We start from the raw sequence: 21,425 nt of genomic DNA, 5'->3' as shown, positions 1-21,425 counted from the left end.
CTCTCATGGCTACATGACTGTTAACTGACAGCTGATGAGTGTCTCTCCTCCTCTGTCATCTCCACTAAACTCATATTTCATACATCAGTGAAACTCATATGACCCAGTGCTTTGTGTTGTCAGTTTACCCTGTTCCAATACACCTTTTTTCAGAGTGTCTAGTGTTTATTTTCTGGAATAGGAACACCTAAGGTGATGTCCTAGAATTTTTAGTTTAACACAGACTGCTAGCTCAAGTCCTTCTTCCAAAGAGTTTATGTATTTTAGCTGTATCTTCCACTGCCCCTTTTGAAGTACATGATATCTGTTAAACCTATTAGATGACATGTTACTTTCCACTCCCAGGAAATATGAGGAAGATGGGGTTAAAGACCATGACTGGGATTAGGGACTAATTAGCTCATCAGATTGCTTTGCACTGTCAACTGTAAGGTACCTCTGAGACAGTACAAATTGTTTGGACAAACAGGAGCCATTAGTATTGATGAATAAAGCACTTAGTGCTTTAGGGGTGTCCAAAAAGAGATAGTGAATGAGCAGGGTTTAAAGGATTTCAGATTTGAAACTACATGCCTGTATTCTGCTTAATTTTCACTATAGATATTTTGATATAGTCTATTTTGGATTTGAGCCTTAAATTCTATGCCTTAGCTCTCCATTCTTAAAAGCCCGAAGACCTCCTTCACACAGCAGAGCTGTCACAGAGAGAAATTAATTCCTGGCTATGCAGTACTTGAAAATGATGGATGTGCAAAACCCTTTATAGCTGGAAGCGAACAGGAAACATTTTCCTGCTACTGTCCCTGTTAGTGCTGAACAGTCAGTCTGCCAGGCATTTGCCCAGCAGTGGGTTTGGTTATTAATTTCTCATTTACTTAGTCCTCTGCAGGGAAAGTCAGGATAATTTTGGTTTGCCTTTAGTGGCTCATTGCTTCCTAAGCAATATTCTTATCTGGCATTTTATTTTTTACCAGAAATATATGCTTGACTCAGCTACAAAGAAGTTGGAGAAAAGGGCCTATTTAGGCCCTGCTGCTAGTACAAGTGAGGCAAATGCCTTCAATATGCCTGAAAACACCCCATCACATTGATTCTCAACAATTGTTGAGATTCCTCTCCTATGAGAAATTGCCTTGTAAAGCGCAAAGGATGTTGCCCCTGGATATTCAGTCTCAAACATCAGCACAGTCCCCTCTTCTATGAAAATATATGCAAGCATAAAATAAACCTCATATTTTGATGCTGTGCTGATACAGAGCACTTTGCAGAATGCTGAGACCTGTTACAACATACAATCTTTGGATCCAAGAGCCGACCACAACCATGTTGGTGGTGTTTGGTATATCTCTAGGGATATCCATTAATCTGCATATCATTTAGCATGTGGTATTAGTTTTATTAAATATGCAGATTTATTAATATTTCACTGTATCATTTAGTTGGATGTTTAAAAAAAGATTTTATGAATCTATTATTTAAATGAGATAAAGGATTATATGGTTCTTTATGCAGAAAATATATCTCATCTCTCTTACTTTATTATCTCATTTAGGTTTAGATGAAGGATGTCGGATTGCATAATAAGCAAACGAGATCTCATTTTCACCAAGGCTGCTCAAAATTAATGCATGGGTTTCAGGCTTCACTGTTCTTCTAAGTAATAAGACTCTATGTCATACTTTTTTGCTTGTGAAATGTGGAGTAGCGCATTGTGAAGTTTCTAATTCCATGGTGCTCAACTGCCTGTAACATTATTAATTGAAAAGACTACAGTATATTATGACTTGCTGGGTTACAGTTTCTTCTTCCTTTTAATATGCATGAGTTTGTTCCTTCAGGGCTTTTGGAAGAAAGAAAACAAGTGTGTGGTCAAAGAATATCTAGCGTTGATGTATCAGTGATGTTTTCTTATGTGCAAGATGTAAATTTCAAATGCTTTCTAAAAACCTAACTACAAGTTAAAATGGACTTCAGAGGTAAAACAGAGTCAGCAACCAAACCATTTTTAAAATATTACTTGATTTAAATTGAATGCATACCACTTGTCTCTGGCGATCATCTTCCACTATACATTGTCCTCCATGGGTTCTTCAGACTTCTCCTTTGGAGAACCTATTTTTGTTAGTAAGCATGTGAGGCTTGCTTTGAAATGCCCAGACTGTGTCTGATGATTCATATACCAATGGTGGCTAGATTCATTTGAGGGTCTAAGTTTAATGAAATGTTATGGAATTATCTAAGCTTAATGAAGTGTAAGCCATTGGCTGAAATCTGGAATAGAGCCAAGATAGAGGCTCTGATTTTCTTGCTTTACTTGATGGGTCAGGGCTGACAAGGTCAAACCTCACATGCACAGCTAAGTGAAAATGAAAATAGCACTGTTTACAATAACTTTTGGTGACATGTTTAAGAATTTTAAATGGCCCTAGGAATACACAGCCAAGATATTTAAAGACTATTCAGCCACAATTCATGGAATTTTAATTGGAGTGTAAACTGACAAGTCACAGTGGGTCATAGACCTAGAAAAATACTTTCTGAAATTCAGGATCAGTGGAGCAGTACATGTTTAATACTTATGGGAAAGTCGGGCTTTCTGAATTATTTCTTCCTCCAGCCTTGGGGGAAAAGAAGCCAGTTAGGGCTTCTACAGGCATTATTGAAGGTGTTGGGACCCTCAGAAAGGAGATAATATGCAGAACTCTGATTGTGATCAGGGGCTAACATAAGATCAGAACTGCTGAGAGGCTGAGTTAACAGGATTAATGTGTATATCGAGAAAGTATAATTTATTACTTAACACAGAAATTGACAGTTATGGAAAGAAAATGGACATTTCCCCCTTCTTTCAATTAATTTCACATAGTGAATTCAGTGCATTTGTAAAATCACTGTTGGGTTTGGCCCAAGAAATCAGCAGGAATTATTCCTTAATTTTTCACTGTGCTGTAGGGTGTCATGAATATTAAGATGACAGAGCATGTACAATTAAGCATGAAATTTCTGGTTTCATTTATTTTGTTGATTTCAGAACGAACATTTCATTTCATATTTGTAAGAAGGTGTGAGAGTTCTTCCCACACTTACTCTCTCAGCTCAGCATTTTGGCTTTTGCTCTGCCATTTTACATGTTTTAAGGTGAAAATACCAAGCGACAGCAACTTGTCCTTACTAGGGCACTGCTCACTTTGTAAACAAACTTGAATTGCTAGTCTACTGTTCAGCTAAGAAATTAATCCAAGTTCTAGAGTCAGATCTCCAGCGATAATTGTAGTCAAAGACAATCATACACGAGTAATAGTGCAAGGCTTTAAATTTAAATTCTCTAAAATTAGTAAAGAATTACTAGTTCAGACTGCAATCAAACAGAAGATATAAATAATCTCAAGGCATGCCATCATGGCAGATCACATTTATTAGGCTATTCTGTCTACAATAGCTCTCCAGATGGTTCCCATAATTATATTTAATAGCTAACTTAAATGTCAGCTAGAAACTTCAGTATAAGCTGATGAAATCACTCAAGGCAAAATCTGGCTTGGTGATGCATACAGCATTTGTCATTCCAATATGGGCCTTTATTGCTACTGTGGTGTTACTTTCAAATACTGTGTTTTAATGGCATGTAAAGAAACTTCAGTAAGCATTACTCAAACAACGACTGAATACTGATTATTTTATCAGTAGTTTGAAGGAGGGATTATGTTCTTAGTGAGTCTGGGATTGAAATGTGAGTATTTTAACTCTCACAAAACATATGTGATGCACATTCCAAAATTATCTGATCCAACCTCTCTTCAGGTCTTCTGAAAGAAGTGCCTTTGTGTACACTCCTGAGACAGAACAAAACTAAATCCAGAAGTATTAGCCCACCATTTTGGTATACATATATAAATAAAATGATCTTTATAAAAAGAAATGCCAAAATGAATAATTGGAGAATAAGACTTAGGTTTCCACCTAACAGTTAGCTGTTGTTAATACTGATAATAAAATTCCAGAATTTCTTGTTAGTACCTTAGATAAAAACAGTCTTTGAAACTACACATCAGTAATGTTCTATACGCTCTAGTTATTTCGTTACCAAAGAATCACAAACAATGACATCTAATATTTTTTTTAAAGATATTTAAAATGCTGTATTAAACGTTCACCTATTTATATTCAACATGTTCTTAGGTACCTTTTTTGACTTTTCCACAGCCTGTTTTAAAATCAGTTAGTTTAACTCTTCCAAAAGACTTCTGTGTGTGGAAACTTGTATGATTTGTTTATGCTATAGTAATTTTAAAATGCTGTTTATATTCAATAGGAATGTATGTCTATTTGAATAATCAATTCATATAAATTAACGCAGGTAGGAAATGTATGTTTGGTATTAGAAGTATTTCAGAGAGAAGACAGGAAATATGCTGGATTTGATGGCAAAGAAATATATAAATATTCCCATATCTGAGCTGAAAAACACAGTCATAGTTTATTGCACTTGAGAAATGAAAAACAAATTAATCTTCATGCAAAAGACCCTGAGAGATTTATTTTGTGTATCCAAAGCTCTTCCTGTGGGGAAGGGTTTGGGCATTCTTAGAGTGTTACATTATAGTTATCTGTATAAAACTCATATAAACAGGATTTGTTCAGGGGATTGAGTTAAAAGTTGATCAGCATAGGTGAATGTTTTATTTTTATTGTTGATCTAAACAAGTCTCCTGCTCTCTATGTAATCAGCATATGCACAAGATCAGCTTCCAATAGTCTTCAGGTTTCCAGGATACAAAACTGTGCTCCTACAGCATGATACTATCCAGATTTTTCTCCTTAATCTTGCCTAAAGTGTACTTGTTGTACATTCGTTGAAAGAATGCATAGGAGATACAAGAGGGCTCTGAAAAATGGCCAAACAGAAATGGCTTTGACCTTTATCAAAACCTGACAAAATAAAAAACTGAAATAAAACACATGCAGTTTAAATAATCGTAACTTGGTAGCACATCTATTTAATCTGGTATAAAAATCTTTTAAAAGACCCTTTTATTGCCTTACAATTGTCCGTTTTATTTTATCATTCTATTTTTCAATTGTTCTAGCTAACAGTATCAACACTGCTGAGAATTTCACACTGTTCATTGAAGTAATATCTTGACATCTACTTTCACAGGCTAAAGACAAAAGTAGGAATTCAAGTGTCTCTTAAAAATAAAACTGGTCAGCCAGGCTAGATAAAATTAACCTCAGATAAATTTGGATTATTTCCCATTGTCATTTCTTAAGAAGATTTGATCAGAACACCTGAAAACTTGCTTCACAGAATGAGAACAAATCTATCTTTTGAGTGCATAGATCAATTTTGTGTTATTCGTATTTCATACATGTAGCGAAACTGTTATTTTGTAAGAATAATCCATAAAAGCTTAAATATTGAAATTCAGCTAACACAATTATTAATCCAATACCAAAATTTATGTTGAAGTACAGCAAGAACCTTACTATTATAGTGGTTATGGCTGTATACAAAAATGTCAAAGGTAAAGAAGCAGAGTGTCATTGTTTCTTTCAAGTTTTTCCTTAACCTTCCTTGGAATTAATTATATTTTTTATGATTTAAAAAATACAAGTTTAGTTTTCTTTTTTAAAATTGGTAAATTTTTCATGTCCGGAGTTGACTACATAAACATGTTTCAAGGACAAAGTAATAATTTTTGAGAGTTATAAGAGAAAGAATAAAGTTTGTTAGAACTTCAAACTTACTTTTATAACTGAATAGTTCTAGAATCTCAGCTGATTCCCTCTTTTCTTCCAGAAAGAGTTTTCTTAATGAAAAGGATGAAGCCTGTACTTTGGTGAATTCTATAGGAAGCTTGTTTTCAGCTTCATTGGAGTCAGAATTATCCAGTGCAAACAACATAATTTAAAAAACATGTCAGGGAGAACATTGCAAGGGGGAGCCCCTGCGTTCTTATATCTCATGGAGTAACTAAAGAATATTAGGATGAAAATTTTAAGATGGACCTCCAGACTGGTATGCTTAACATGAGACCTTCAAATTCATGCATTTGCCCCTGTTTTGCTTCACAAGGAGTTTATTAAGTTTGGTATTTTGGATATAAGGCATATATTTTGCGTTTAGGTGCAGAAATATGAATAGTTTGATGTTAGAAGCCCTATAAACACTTCCAATTCTGGCTAACTATAATGAATATGAACATGATCGGTATTCTTTAAAATCAGTCTGCATTGGCTTATGTGTTTGTCTATGGAAGTAGGTACAAAGGTTTGCTCTGATTTAAAACTTTTCTTAAATCTCTCTGAGCCTAAGATATAAGGAATGTATGATACTTTTACTTGCTCATGTAATAATATTCTTAGATATAGTAAGCTGCAAAAGGTGAAAGCATCACTAGTCTTTCCATCCATTTTCAGAATCAGTATAATCCCTTGTTTCCACCACTCATGTCCACATAATTTTATCATTTTCTGTATGAGCGTCTTGCCTTCTTTTCTAGCATCAGGTTGATTAAGTTGTTTCTCTATCTACCTAACCCCTCATCAAATAGAAGAGTTCTTTCAAAGAATGTAACACTATTTCCTATTTGTCACTTCTTTCTCTAGTACATGAATAATTTAATACCATCATATTAGTATGCATGCACATCCTCATCATTTAGTGATGACAGTAAACCAAAGCTGAAAACACATCTGTTTACAGAGAAATTATCATTTCATATACTGTATGCAAATTGTATGCAACTTTTGTTATTTCCTTGAAGGAAGAATGCTCATTCTTCTGACACAGCTAATTACTTCCGATACCACAGTTTGACTGGCTGATGAGATATATCTGTAGTTTTCAGTACTGCATTTGGAGTAGTCTTTGCATCCATGAACTTGACATACTGAATTGAAGCTGCTGGAGATGGCATCATCTTTAAAGACTTTAACGTTTTAACCAGGTAAGTTAACACAAAGCAAAAAGAGCATTATTGTAAGTAGGATTAATTAACCATAGCACAAAATTTAAACAGAAATATCTGCTCAATTTTTCATTGTATCTTAGTTTAATAATTGCAAGTGTTTTGTTTTGTGTTTTTTAATTAATTAGTTTTGCCCGCATGCAAGAAGAAAATATTCTTTCATCTGACATTTAATTGCAAACCTACTTTCTAGGGTTAAACAGTAAAACATAGTGCCAGTAATATTTTCTTTGCTAATACTGCAAATTTTCATCTTTTCATCATTTCATTAAATAGCCTTCCACTGCATAAAAAATTGTTCGTATGTAATGTATGATGATTTGAAATTGGTTCTGCTCCCTGTAGCTTATAAACCTTTCACTAAGGACATATGCACACACCAACTTATGACATAAGAAATAAGGTGTTTTACCTGGACACATCCATGACAAGAAGTTTTCTCTTTGATAGATTTTGTTGATATTCTGATGTCACATAAAGAAATCTTAATTAAGAGCCCAACAAAGATACACTGACTAATAGATATGCACTTCCTACAATATTGTTTATCTACCCAAAGTATAGCAATAAGAGTGGCAATCAGTTCCCCAGAAGAACTGTAATTGTTTTAATGTCATATAATGTTTGTGCATGCTGTGGACTAATGGTAAATATTCCTATAATTGATAGTTACAGAGACAAAGGCAGCAAATACTTTTACTGGCAAAGTGCTGCAGTTCAAAAAAGAATTCCAACAAAATTCATAGTAAGTTCTAGCTGCTTGTTGAGTTAAACAATGTTAGCAAGACCATCTGCAGTATTGCTCTGATTATTATAATTATGTTAATAGTTCAACCAGTGCATAACCTGACATTAAGGGCTCATTTCTTCAGTGCTGCAAGGTCTGTAAATCTACTTAGTGGGATAGAGGTAGAACAGAAATTTTGTTTCCTATTGAGAAGTGGAAAACTGTATTCTCTGCTGTATTTCCTGAATAAATACCTACAATTACTTCATGGTCAGTGGCAAGTTTGTCACTTTATGTAACAGAACAGTAAATCTAATTTAATGATTGATGAATTTTCAAGAAAGTGATAAGAAGCAAAAGAGTGACTGTCTTTCCTTCAAAATGGTGATGACATCAGATTTGTCCCGTTATACTGCCTGCCTTTGCTTAATGTTATTGTAAATCAAGACAGGATTTGGCCTCCTCTCTTTTATGCATATTACAGTTTCTGAAGGATTCCTAGCAGGAGTATGTACAACTGTTAAGGAAGCTGCTCTGTGCACGTTGGTTCATACAATTTTTCAGGAAAAATATTTGAGGACACAGTATTGTTTGACTGCAGGTTTAATGCTTATGGTTTAATGTTTATGGTTATGGAAAGCATAAATTACACTTTGTCAGAATAATTTAATATCCATCAATTAAAAAATTACCTTACTCTGTTATTACAGCTTTTTTTATTTGATTTGAAAGTCAGCTTCTTTGTACATAACTTGCTCATTGCTGTTTTAAAGTGCAAGGCTGCAGCAGTGCATGACAATAAAGTTCTCCTTGGGCTGGTGTGCTCCTGTACTCCGAAAATGAAGGCACCAAATGAACGTGAGCTGATAGGAGTAAAATCACTAACCAAAAAGTATGAAAGCTTTGAATAGCTGAGTGAATTTCTCAGTTCTGTTTAGAAAATTGTTTCATGTCTTTAAGAAGAAATGTGACCAAGTTCAGTAGAGGTTTAACCATTTTCAGGACCAAAATCCAGACCCATTCCTGTGTCTTATCTTTTCTTTAGTAACTTACTTGCATGAGACAAATTCATTCATTGAAACAAAGCACCAGGAAATTAGCAGCCATTTTTTTCTTGCTGTGTTCATCCTGAATTAACCACATGTTGATTCTAGGTCAAAAAATGATATGGCAGCTTACATTTGCGCATGTACATGTGCGCGCACAAACACAGTTTCCACCATCTTTATATTTCATTAAAGAAAATTATGTATGAGGTAAAAAGCCCTTCTAAAAACTCAAGACAATAATATCATACTTTCAACATACTTGACAGAAGTGAGTTACAAAAAAGTTGAGATATAATAAAAGATCTTTCTTTGACAGGAGCAGATGACTAGGTAAATGTCAGCTTGAATAACTAAAAGTAATTTCTGCAAATCTAAGTTTAGCACTGTGTTAGTAAAAGCCTAATGAGATCAATCAAGACTTTGTTTTATTTTACAAATCGTTATATACCTGCCAAAATCCTAATAATAAGTATACTCAGGAAAACCTCAAAAATCTGAAATCATGTATATTAAACCTACAGTCACTCAATGATCTACATTATACCTGGAGTGGAGACAGTGACACAAGCCATACTTAAGCTCTACCACCACCACTGTCAGTCAAAGCAGGTGGGAAGAACAATTTAAAGCCAGTTAGCTCTTCTACTTACATGAATTTTGTGAATTGTTGGTGTAAAGTTAAAACTTGTTCAAATTGTGAATGAAGTAGCTCTTCATTACAGTAAATGAAACAAAACACCAGATGTTTTATGTAATCAGGTAGCTAAACCAAAAACCTTCACCTAAAGGTGCTTGTACTTGGAACTATCTAAAACTCAGACAAACTAAACCACATACACACCAAGAAAGCAGCTGGCTGTACCTCTCCTGGTGGAGGACTGCGTCTGTGTCTGAGAGAAAGAGGAGAAAAACTGAGTATGCGGCAGTGAAACTCAAAGCCACATGAAGAATAAATATTGGGAACATAGGCCTGAGAGAAACCTGTGCAGAAGTTTTAGATAAAGTCCTGGATGAAGAAGTCTTATACTGGGTGTTAAAAAACCATCCTTCTGTACTCATAGTGTATTCACAGAAACTAGATTACTCATTTTGTTTAGAAATATGAAGAAGTAGATTAAAAATAATGGTCATCAATGTCATTTAACTGGCATCATTTGGGCCCCATAGGGCAACCCCACCAGACTTTTAGTTTACTTCTGTAAATTTTATTTAAACGGCCTGGTACTAAGGAGCAGAACCAAGTTAAATTAAAAAAGACAGGCACATGAAGTTAGGCTGCTTAATCCTTAATTATTTTGTAATGTTTTAGGAAACATTGTTCTTTGACAACTTCTTCACTTTTGCCTTTCAGCTTCTACCTATGTACTAGGTTCATCCAATGTTCACTTGGGTAGGAAATCTGAGGATGGTGGTAAAGTAATTCTGAGTATGATAAAAATGGGCTTTGCACAATCTTAATTTACTCATTGAGGGGCTGGAAGAAAGAAGAGTCTTAAATGAGATTTTTGTATGGTCAGTGCAGACAGTTATCTTAAGCATGTCAATATGAAAACATGGTAATGTATGAGGTAAAGGTTCACATAATGAAAAGCTTTAGAGAGACTGGAGGGAGCGTGTTCGGGCACACATTCCTGCACTTGTTACACAGTTGTATTTGCAGGAAGTTGTATTTATAGGAAGAAAACAGCAGTGACAGATACTGAAAGGAAAATAAACAATATAATTTATGTAAATTTAGAAGAAAACATTGGAATTGTGTGCCTGGGAGAAAAAGATGAACAGAATGAGAAAAATAGGAAAGATAAAGCATTTGTTACTCCAGTTAAATACTGTGTTAAGGAGGTATAAGCTGGTCATTAGTATTTTTCACACTATGGCAAAAACAGGCTTAGGGTTTACAATTAGTAGCAGAACAGTACACTGGCTTAGCAAGGTCAGCATAGAACTACATTTCATTATTATACTTAGTCCTGGTGACTTCTGAGGGGTTTGATCCAAAGCTTTTTGAAATCAATGACAGGATTTCCTTTGGCTGCATGGACTTTAAAGCCTGTCCTAAGTATTGGCTGAAGAGGTAGAGGATGCTGTCTGCATTCTGCCGCATGTATTCATTTGGCGTTTCTTGTTACTCTTAAAAATGCTTTAATTTTATAAAAGTTAAAATTTAATGTGTTTAAAGTCAGATCCAATCAAGATTTAATTTCTTTTTCATGTTTATACTTTCACTTCAGTCTCTGTAAAAAACCACAAGTTATTTAATATTTAAACAAATATATCTTCTGTACCTGGAGATTAATGAGCGTGGGGAAAATTATTATTATAATGCTGGGTATATAATTTTTGACAATGAAATATGTATTTTTTTAATACTTCTGGCAAGGAAATGGAATTAATATTCTTAAATGCTTAGAAAGGTTAAGAAATGAAATGCAAATGTGTTTCTCTATTAAGCCAGTACATTTCATTCTAAACTGAAGTGAAAAAAGCAGTATAGTGGGAGCTCTTCAGATTCACACAGTACATAATATGAAAAACAGCATTCCCAGCACATTTGTTCTTTCTTTTCCAGCTCATTTACTTTCCATCTATAAGCCTATTTGGAGCTTCTATTACACAGTGAATGGTTTTCCAATTTATGCCGTGTTCATTTATATTTTACTTACTGTCTAATTAAAAGAACACCTCCTTTGTCTTTAAAGCTTTATTTTTATTGTTGTAATTAAGTTTATATCTTAATTCCACTTAAGTCCTTAGGAATTTTTGTTCTGTGGATGGGAGAGGAGTTGGTTCAGCCTTCTCAGCATTACACTGGGATGGAACTGGAAGACCTCAATTTTCTACAGAATTGTGAGAAAGTTTCTTTAACTGTGTGTATTTCATCCACATCTTATGTTTTGATCTGAAAGCCTGTCTTTCAAGTAGGACTTGTTCCACTAGCAGCCTTAACTTCAAATCAAGTTCACATTCAAGACCAGATCTGGGAACCTAAGTGTTCCCAGTGTTACACCATGTGAACATATACACAGATGCACGTTATTGCTAGCTAACACCCACTCCATCCTACACAAACCTGATGTCTGCCAAATTTTGCCTCCTGTGGGTTGCCTTATACATACTTGCATATACTGTGTATTTCTGTTGATAAGTCAGTTTGTGCTCAATGCAGTGTAGGAGCTGTAGCTATGAGTTATGTAGTTCTCTTTGCATGTTTTTCCATGCATGGTCTTTTTGGGTGTTCTGGTACCAGACCTGGACAAAAACTTGGAGGAAATATAATCTTTAAAATAGATGTCAGCCTGTGAAAAGGTGAAAATCCTGGAGACTCACTTAATTTGCAATGTATGAAAAAGGAATACTACACTTTCTCGGCCACCCTCTTTCATAGAGAATCAAGAAAACAAAGGAAAAGGATTACTTTTCCCAGAAGAGGCATCTGTACAACAACTTATTTTTCCTGCTTTTTTCCCTCAGAAACCCAATGGGATTTAAATTTAAGAAACTACAGCTCAACAACAATTCCAATTATTTTTTTTCAAAAGTGCACCAAACTAAAGATTAACTTGTTATGGTGCTAGCAGACTATTTGGCTAAAGGCTCATTTATATCAGTTTGGAGATGTGTATATTTCTCTGTGGGTGACAGATTTGTTTTCATTTTGCTGCACAGTGCTTTCATTTTGTAAGCGCTTTTATCTGTGAGTGTGGGAGGCATATAACAGTAGTATTTAAAATTTCAGGAAGTAATTGTGCTAAAAACCTAAATTAACTACAGATTGTAATGCTGAGAATTCTGACATTGTGCCCTTTAGTGGTAGATCTGCTAGCAGAAGTGGGTTTTCTTCTGTTGACTAAATAACTAGTTTTCATTTACTTGTTTGGACATTTGTATGGAATTCAAATGTAGCAACTCTTACCCAACCTGTCTTGTCCATTCTGTCGCATTTCTGATTAATTTTATGGTTTGTTTCATGAGGTTTTGTTCTAAAGGGATTTTAAAATCCCCTCTCCCTTTGTCTTAAATCCTTTCTGCTCTTGTATCATTGGATCCCTGACAATAATATGGTCACCTGTCATCAGAAATACTTTGTCATTTGTGCTTGATTGAAAAAAAAAAAGACTCAAATGAGTGTCATAGCGCCTTTCCAAGAGTCTTAAAGATACATCATTATACATGTATCTTTACACGTATCATAATTAATGTAATAAACATTAGTAAACCTAGCTTTGTATGATAGCAATCACTTAAGGGAGGACAGAATTTAAGAAAAAAGCAGGTTTTTCTGATCATGTGGTCTGACTGTCGACAATAATTTAAACCAGCAGTTGTGCATCAGTAGTAAATGTCATTATATTTCTTTTGTATTTAGGGATACTATGGTTTTTAGATTCTTAAAAGTCACAAATCAGGCATTAGAAACAAGCAGCTCAGATTCCAGCCTCCTCCTCCTAACCAACAAAGCATGTTTTCTCTCAGAAAGAATCCATGTCATTTAAGCCCTAGGAAACCATTTCCATCAAATAAAACTAAATACAAAATGAAGCTAAACTGAGGCCTAGTTTGATGTAGCCAGCAGGTTTTGACTTTTATTCTTAAAAATTCCAGGGAAAATTTATTTCTACAGCTGTTGATTACACTGTCAAAACATAATTTATCACCAGAGAGCAAGATGAAATTTCCACCTAAATTCCTGTCTTCAAAACCTCCTCAGAGTTCATATGCTGGAGTAGAAGGTATTTTGTGTTTGATGAAAGCCACCACAATTTTTAGCTTCCTTTAGGATTAATAGCTGTTTCCTCGCTGTTTTCTATCTTGCTAGGACTTAAAATTTCACAATAAAGTCTGTTTCAGCTATTCATAGGAAATCTAATGTCTGTCTCACTTAGGATTGCATTCCATGGTGGTTTTCTTCCTACTACCTTTCAGGGGGTTTCTCCTTTTGAATGCCTATGGCTCTTCTCCATGTTCTACACTGCTGACTCCTTTTACCCCTGGTTTCTGGTTCAGACAATCCCTTGCAGCTGTTGTGGAAAGAATGTAGAGAAAGATAAAAATTTACAAAACCAGACACTTTGGTTGTAGTATCTGTTAACCAAAGTCCAAAATGGCTAACTTAATTAGTAAGATGAGCAAGAAAATTAGCTGTTACTTATTTCTGTGTGAAATATCCAGAAATAAGCAAACATATACAAAACCATGTTTTCTCATAAGTAAGAAATCTCTGTGAGTTTTTAGTAACAGAGTATTTTGATATTTTTTTTGTGTGTGCGTGTATGTGTAATTCAAACACAGTTTGGCCATGTCAGCAGCATAGGCATCTCAGCAGTGAAACAACAATTACTGTCTTCAGAATTTCAAAGGCTTCACTAATGGTCACGGACATTTTTTTTGCAAGTCCATAACTTCCATTAAAATTATTTATGAGGGAGACACATTCTAATGTAAAAAAGTTTGTCTTCTGGAAAAGTGAATGCATGACCAAATTGTGCATGACTCTGTGGAGTTTACAGAGATTATGAAGGGAAACTGGTTCAAAGTTCAAGTGTGGCCATGGCTGAGCCTCTGCTCTGGGCCAGCTGGTGAGGAGCCTGTGTCCACCAAGGAGCTCAGCACAGCCTTTCATCCTTTTCACCATGCTGGAAGGGCAAGAAGGGTTAGTGAATGGTTTGGTACATTGGTTTCCCCCTCTGCCCAAGTTTTTCTCAGTGTTCGAGGCCTGAGATGGTCGGGAAGAGGCTAAGATTTCCCAAGCTGATATGGAGCCAACAGGTTTCAGAGCACAATAAACTGTGGAGGCCTCTTGTCCCAGTACTGGTCTTGCTTGCTTGGAGGGTGCCTCAGTAATCAGGCATACACCAGCTGCAGCCAGAGCCCTGGAGCTTCACGCATCCTGCCAGCAGTCTTCTCAGTCAGGAAGGCATTGTCCACCCTGCAGGCACAAGCACAATGCCCAGCTGCTGTGAAATCTCTCTGTGCTTGTTTGTCCAGGTGTGTCTGCAGCTACATGCACTAGCCCCTGGGCAAACATTAATCATTTCCATGATCTCTCTGAGTTTTCACTGGAAAGCCTTTGCCACTATGATGTCATAATCAAAAACAAATCTGAGAAAAATAAGGTGTTTTTTTACTGAGTGTCAGAACTACTCTTTTCCAGTATCAAAAAGTTGAGAGCATGCCTTTCACACAGTGTGCTCTATGGAAGGAGATGTCAGAACACAGAACCTTCAGATACAATTTTAGAAAACTGCTGGATAACTGCAACTTGTTGCCTGCCTCCAAACTGCCTTTCTAGGCTTTGGTAGATATTATTCTCCCAGCATGGCCTGGTTTTCCTCCTGGGAAGGGTTATAATGCTGACAGTGCAGTTATCCTGTCAGCAGTTCATTTGCTTGAGGGTGGTGTGCAAGGGACAACTTAAAAGAGACACCTAATCTCTGTCAATACTTCCTGCACCTTCATCCAGCCAGCTGCAGGACCTGGCTTTATCCAGACATTCATTCTCATTTCCTGCCAATCATGCTGCATTAGGTTTTGGGTTGACCTCTTTGCTTGGAGTTAGTTATTCAGAACTTCTTCGGGTTTCAAGTAGAAATGAAGTCCCCAATTTTACCTGAGTCATTGGTTGATGTTACTACATACTTGTCAGCCAGCCATGCTGCTTATCTCCACTGGTAGTTTTATGCTACTCCACAAAGTTTTATGCTACCTACTTTCTCAATACATGTCTTTGCCCATTGCTGTGAACATTTCATTTGTGCCACCAGGGGCTGAAATTCATTAGTATCTGTCAGCTGCTGTTTGTTTATCTCCCATGAAATAGGTCAGCTATGTCAAAGCTGTCCATGGTTTATGCCTCAGAAATGACTACACCCAAAACTGGTACCTTGCTGGCAACAGGCTTAGCAGAAGAACAAAGGAACTGAAAAGCGATACAGTCTGAAGTAAATTGACACAAATCTAAAGGAGCTCTGATATTTTAAATCTCTTGAGATCCTGATTCAGGGACATTGCTGAATTCTTCCCACATGTGAAGTGGCAATCAGTAAGGTAAACGTTCACCATGGTACTTGGGTATATTCTGTTCCTTTGGAAAGGTGATGATATGTTTTCTAACTCTTTTTGTTAATTGAAAACTTCCAGTATTAAAACCTAATTTTAAAGAAAGCTTGTGTAGGTACATATTTACAGACCAGCCTGAATTTACTATTTTGGGGGTTTTTATGATTTTGTCATTATTTCTTTTTAAATTTAATTGCCATTAATAGTTGTTTCTTCTAATCTTAATAGAGTATTAAAGATGGACTCTAATCTGTGGTCCATATTTACTGTGTATATAGAAATCAATTAACTGCTTGTTTTAAAGTAATTTCTATGAAGTAATTTTCTGCTTGTGAAACATTATGCTGGGCTTCTACCTCCTCCACAAATGTAATTTTACCTGATATTAAGTTATGCAAGTATTCTTTGATGAGTTACCTAATTCCTACATAATTCACGTAAAATATGTAGTTTTCTTGCAGTGGTGTATGTCCAATCATTTATTTATTGTGCCTTGCCTTGGGAATTGCTTTCCAAAATAGAATTTTAATAGGCATTAAATCAATTAATATCCATTTACAGTCTTTGAAGATTAACTGTTTAGGGTAGAGCTCTGAATATTGTCAAGAAACCATCTTTTGATGTTGATGACTGTCTGATTTCTTACTTTGTCTACTATGAAGGTTATGCTGAAATTGCTTCAGTATTAACTGGAGTCCTCAGATTTCCTTGATTGCAGTCAGTGATGCTTTTGGCCTTGTAAAGACAAGAAGGCGGCTCATTGCTCAGTAGGTTTTTACTGGGAATAGGAATGTGCTGAATTGCTGAATTTCAGTGTTAGGTACTGCATCTTGAAGACTTTGAAATTGCAGATTTGAAATTATGTACCAATGGTGCAAACCACCACTAACTTATTTTGTGAAAAAGCTCACAGAATAGGTCTGGATGACTTATATGGAAATAGTCAAGGACAAAAATGTCAGAATATTGCATTGTTCTTCACCCTTTTGTATAGCCCTGTGTATAAGATATTTACTATTACTAGTCACAGGCTATAGCCTTTGTGTTAATTTGACAGTGCAGAATCTCGGGACTCCTCAGGGCTTGGCTTGTCCCCTCTGACCTTTTTTAACAATTTTCTACTGGCCAAATCACTGTAGCCTAGCCTATTTTAGCATAAGCTTTGTGATGACTATGTACAGCAAAAGTCTGAGAAATGTATGTAGTCCCTAAACAAACAAAAGCCCTTTATTTCAACTGAGGATGAGGGAGGCATTGGGTGACTTTCAAACTTCACCTGGGAACCAAGGAGAAGGAAGAAGGCTCTTGCAAGAAAACATGCTAAATTAGACCCAAATGTACCCTAGACCAGACATGAAGGTTCTCTGAATTATGCCCCTAAAAGGGCACAGTTGCCCTCCTGGTGAAAGCTTCAGGTTGCTGATGACTTATCTCAATAGTTCCCCCATGCTTCTTCAGGGAAACTAAAACTGCTGATTTTAGGACCCAAAGGACCATTGTAGAGATTAACAGAACAGGAAGAAAAGGGTTAGATATTTGGAAGGTCATGTACTGTCTTAGAAAATGTGGACTATTGAAACAGAAATTTGACTGTTTGAAATTCCTAGCATCATATTTATGTGTTTCCCTGTTACTCTGCAAGATTTTGTGTGTTAGTTTCATATATTTCAGATTTATATTATTTGATATTGTAATGCAGCCACTGGCATGGATGGTACAATTCTGCCTTTCATAAGTATGGTGGACCTCTAAACCTTTATCAGTTTGGCAAAATTTTTGGCCTACCTTAGAACTTAGAAAAAAAATAATTTCCTGAATACTTGATAATGCTTAGCTAAAATTTTTCATTAGAGTTGTTTAATGGAGCTGCTGCTTATATAAGTTGGAAAAAATACATGTAGGAATTTGTTCACCCAGATGAGTTGTCTTTTTGATGTGGTAAATACTTAATTCATATCAGTTGTCTAGAATTCTACATTAGTAAGGGAAAGCAGTAGAAGTTTGTTGCCATACTTGAAATTACCTGTCATTTTATATAACCATTACATTAATTTTAAACTTTGTAGTTCAACAGAAACATGCAGTAAGTCTGATAGGGACTGAAAACTATTGCTGCTGATGGTAGGCAATACATAACTGCAAAAACCAGCAGCCATGCTAGACTTTGGAAACAAACCTCAATCACACCTTTGTCAGCTGCAGTCTGACAATGTGTGGTGCATCTCATGGAGGAGTGAATGAGATGAGAACACATTTCATTTTATCTCAGCTTTCGACACTGCGTTCAAAGCAACTCTGGAACTAGTTTTGCTTGCTGCAGGAGGACCACCCCCATGGTGGTAGACCCTTGCTATGACACCTTCTCTGTCATCAGCACTCTGAGACTTAAAGCCTTTGCAAGAAAAAAAAAAATAAATCCATTTTCTAGGCAGCTTGTAGATAAAACCATGATTTTTTTTTCTTAGAAAGCAGATGAAAGCTCTTTGCTTTAATGCAAGTGTAGTGGATCAATACCTGATGAATCACCTAGGAAGAAGCAGCAGGCTGGGTAGGGACTGTAGAGTAAGCGTAAGGAAATCAGGGAGGGCTGAAGGCCACGTGCTAGACAAAGGTATGTGGGAGTTTTAGGCTTTGAATGTGATTTAATTATTTTTCCAATGTGACTGGGGAGAATAACATGTTTCCTTCAGTTCTTTGGACTTCTAACGGTCTGTCAACTCCACACCTTTTCCTAAGAAGTAGTCAGGAGTTCTGGGGGTGCTTTGTGTGATTGGGAGACGGGAATAGTGGCATGGGGATGTTTCTGGTTAATTCATGATCTGGGATAGCCCTAGAAATATCATTTGGAGTAGTTTTTAGTTCCCTCTGGGAACTATACCTACAGCTGCTGCTCTATGAGCATTGTTACAGTAGTAGAAGAACTACTGTGCTTAGTGGCAGCCCACTTAGAAAAAGCATAGGAAGAATTTTTTGTTCGTTTGTTATTTTACTACTTCATTTCTTTGCTTATCCCATTAATGATCTTTCACTGTAAGCAAAGTCACCTGAATTACAAAACAACATTAACAAGAGGTTAGAACTAATACAGAAGGTTTTAAACTTCTGATGATCTGTAAGAACACATTACATTTTACATTAACTCGTTAATGCGTTTAGACTGAGATTCATATTAATTTATCTTAGATTTTAGGATTAAACGATCACTAGATCTACACAATATTTTTAAATGTGTTTTTCTTGTTGTTGGGGTAGAATATATAAAAATTAATAACAGTGACATAATATTTCATACAGTTCCTTAAAGTGTGAAATTGCTCTAAGTATTACACAGCTCCAGTTGAAAAGTGGTTACCCTAAATAAATTTTTTAGTGTTGTCTGCGTTACTTTAAGAAGCATAACTGAGCATGTTAGGATAAAACCGCTTTATTGAGACAGCACACAGTGACACTGTGGTTTATATTAATTATTTTTTTCCAAATGCAGCTCACATTCTGAATTTTACACAGTTTCACTACGTAAATGTTAAGCTTCTGTCATTAATCTCCCAAGAGCTTTAATGCCTAGGACTCTTCCCGAACCATGCATGTGCCTTTATTGTATAAATTTCATCTTTGGATTAATTGCACTGAAAGTATGTTTTGAAGGAGCTATTATCTGTTGAAAATGTAATATTTTAATTTAATCTCTTTGAAAATGAGAGCTGGAAAGTACCGCTCTTATTTTTAGTGAAATATTTATTTGGATATCAAGATATTCTCCTTATATTGAAGGTCTTCTTACCATCGGTGGAGAAAAGTTATTTGGGACTATTAGTTTCTATTTAGTCTTATTTATCAGGAGGTATCAGAGCAATTCAGCAACTTCTAGACCACTTATCTCTTTATAGATGAGGAAATTGAGATAAATGGGAGTTCTAATCAAGAAAGATTTGTAATAACATATTTCCTGAATCTTTTTTTGGGATAGCTTCTAGAATTATGTAGAGTAAGCATGACTGCTGAGAAGCCTTCAGGAGCAGTGTCATGCCAGGTATGTCTTAAAGCCAAAATCAATAATATGGGAAAACCTGGTGGATACCTTAGTAACCAGAACAAATATAAATAAATGTATATGCTTTGTTGAGACTCCTTCTATGTCTTAACAGCCTAATTTCCAACTCTTGGGCACGTGTTTCAGGACTAAAGATGAATATTGCTGCAGTCACAGTCACAACTCTGGGCTGTGCTGATTCTGCTCCAGGTATGGGAGGTAAACCCAGTGAGGTTACTTCCTTCTAGATTTCTCCCTGATTGCTGTTTTTTTCTAACTGACAGGCAGGCAATGGGAAGGATTTGTTGGCCCTTCCTTGCATACCCAAAAGTGAAACCAAAGAGTAAGGTTGTTTTATTTTTGATGGAAAATATCAGGCATCTTTAAAGGAGTTTTTTTCATTCAGAGATGGATATCTTTGGGTTATTTGTCTTGGCAAGGTGTTTGCCTTTGCTAACTGCAAAGCCTTTGGTTGCTGCCTCAGACTCTAGCAACCAAGGTTAGGACAGATGAATCCTCCAGTGTATACAGTTGAGATCGATAGCCGAACTATTTAACTTGGTTATAAGATATTTTCTCTCCAAAGTTCGGAAGAAAGCTGCATCTATGTATATTTCTTGGGGCTGAGTGGAGGGCAAAGCTCTTGTTCTGAGAGTCATTAAGCATGCTTAGCACATTAGCATTTTGGTTCCAATGAGGGGTGCATTATTGAAAGAAATGTCCCAACTATTCCTGCACACTGTGTGACCTAAAGCAGTGCAGCCCTGGTGAGTGTGAAATGGCTACCTTTTCATGAGACTGGAGCAGAGGATGAGCTCCAGGTGTAGACCTAATACACCTTGGCTGTTAATTGGCGTTTGGTCCATGGTACCAAAGTAGAGCCAAACACCTTGTGTTGTGGTAGTTCATGTTACAAAACTTGCCAGGTCCTCAGCCCTGTGGGTTTCATTCTTGGTCCGGTAAGACAGTGGTACCTGATAAATTAGTTACAGCTGCAGAGGGCTTAGGAAATCAGGGAGGTTCTTATAGCGGAGAACAGAACCAAAATGCTTGGTAGAATGATGTGATAAAAGAAAGACTTCCCTATTGATTTGGAGGAGACTCTATGGGATCAGTATGTGCTAAAATCTATTGGAAGTTTTTTGGACTGGAAAGCAAATGCTGAGAAAATCATTATTCTGCTCTTGTTCCAATTTCTCTGATGAAGCAGATAGTAAATAGGAGGTAGAAATGTGTTTTGCCTGATCGGAGTTACTTTATGTCAGTTTATACCTTTGTCTTCTAACAGGATATTGCTTTATGGATTGGAAGCACTTTTGGTAATTCCCACACCCCCATCCCAACCCCACCTTTGGGGTTGAAAGAAAGAGGCAGTTCTACTGAGCATTTGACAGTTCATAATTAAAATCTTTTTTCCTCTAAACTCTAGGTGTCAAGACAAATGTTAGCACATAGTATACATAGGGATCAGATTAGGCTTCTGTGTGCGGGACACTGTATTTTAGGTGTCTCAAAACTTGTTTACATCCCTGCCGAGCTTGCTACCTGGCAGCTTAACGTAACACAGCAGCTGCCAACAGACGAGGAGCAAA

This window comes from Falco punctatus (genome assembly GCF_963210335.1).
Source record: "Falco punctatus genome assembly, chromosome: 4".
NCBI classification, from domain to species: Eukaryota; Metazoa; Chordata; class Aves; order Falconiformes; family Falconidae; genus Falco; species Falco punctatus.
The sequence above is the reverse complement of the archived record's forward strand: the minus strand, read 5'-3'. Positions refer to the sequence as shown.